We start from the raw sequence: 1,919 nt of genomic DNA, 5'->3' as shown, positions 1-1,919 counted from the left end.
AATAAAAATTGGGTCAGTGATATTAACTAGCGTGAGCCTCCCACATTCATATAAAATCCTAGCTGTGATGTGTATTAAACCAGGCCTTTTCTTTCCACTCATGTCTCTCTGAAAAGGTTAAATACCACTAATATATCACACACCAGCAAAGGACATGCTGCCTCTCCTTCTAGTGGCTGGTCCTCCGGTGCCAAACATTCTTATACTATACTACGACCAAGAAAGTCAGTCCAGTTACTGCTGGAGTTATAACACTTGTCCTGTAGGGTTAGAATGAAAAACGCTAAGGACGAATGTAACATAGATGTATTAGGAAAATGTTTATAGTGAGCACTATGTTACGAACCACAGTGTTCGTAGGGATTAGCTACAGAAGAATAGTATCATTTGAGGAAACGGAAAATACTGTGGATACGTGCCAGATGAAAAGTAACTATTCATGCCATCTGACAGTTATCAGTAAATATAATTCTGGTTTAAAAACAGAAGGCTCCTAAAACGCACTCTTAGAGCCTAGTTCCAGGAACATCTCAGCAAATATAAAGTCGCACAGGAAGACACACACCATATTTGGCAAATAATAATGCAAGTCATTAGGAAAAAAAAAATAAAGACATGTGTGCAGGAAGTAGAGGGAGGGAGACAGTCCTTCAGTTTGGGATTTAAAGTGAGAGGAATTACTCCTTCCCTTACAGCTTCACTGACAGGAATATTTCTAGTACTCCACTAAGAGGTGGCATCATTTTGGAGAGTCTTAGTGGGGAGCACACCTTCTGCGTGTCATGTAACTCCTTGTTCACCCTCCATAGGGTTCAGTGCTCGGAAACCCTCAGAAGCAGGGTGTGTGGAACCAGGTATTTGCATTTATCCCCTCAGCCATTCCCTTTGTAGAAACCATAATCTAGGCTTCAAAACACTTTTGATTCTGCTTCCTGACTCTGGGATAAGTATTCCTATGGATTGACTCTGCAGAAGACAGAGCTCTGGCTAAAACCTATCTTTAAATTCCAAGGGAAAGGAAGGATTCTCTGTCTTTTTGTCCCTGGTCTGCAGCCCCTGCTAGTCTGCCACACCACTCCCTTCCAGGCTGAGTACAGGGAGCAGTGCCAGGCCAGGGGCCAGATGTGGACAAACAGGAAAGAGGATTAAATGGCAAAGAATCCCAAAAAGCATATTGCTCCATAGTGTGAGGGCAGCGCGCAGAGAAGTGATTTCACCACCCCCCATCACTTTCCCTCATCCTCACACAGTATTTTTAAGTGGTGTCACCAGGATTTATCCTTCACTGAGACACTGTTGTGCAACATGGTACAAACTATTTTGAGAACAGCAGAAATTAAAATAAAAACACACATACATTTTGTCTGAAACATGAAAGACATAGATGTGCAGTGAAGGAACATTTCTACATGTGCCTCCACATACGCCCCCTTATATTTGAAAGGCTCAGAAGTCCAAGAGAGAGCCCAAGGGACGATCGTTACAGCCTAGCCTATAAATGCTCTTTCTTAGCAACCCTTTGCTACCTGCCAACGGAGAACAATAAAACTACAACAAATCACACATAAAAGATGACAAGTACTTACCACCCGGTTTGCTTGCTCTCGGATTAGTGCGCTCTGGGAGGGGAGCCGTAGGTGAGCGCTTCTCCCCGCAGGAGCCCAGCTGGCGCTCCTGCAAGGGATGGGACGGGAGATGGCTGGAGAAGCCCACAGGGAATCCGCGGCTCCGATGCTCCAAGCCCGGCATGTGCCCGCAGCCCTCGCCGCTGGGCTGGCCCGCTGCAGCGCGGCTACCCCGTCCCTCCGGGAGAAGCAGGTTTCCCTCCTCCTTCTCCGCCTACTCCACACCCCCACCCTCCTCCCCTCCGTCCGGAGGATGCCTCGGTACCCCTCACCCGTGCCCGCCCCCGGGCTTTC

Source organism: Charadrius vociferus, unplaced genomic scaffold (assembly GCF_000708025.1).
Source record: "Charadrius vociferus isolate BGI_N301 unplaced genomic scaffold, ASM70802v2 scaffold385, whole genome shotgun sequence".
In the NCBI taxonomy this organism is placed as follows: Eukaryota; Metazoa; Chordata; class Aves; order Charadriiformes; family Charadriidae; genus Charadrius; species Charadrius vociferus.
Note: the sequence above shows the minus strand (reverse complement) of the source record.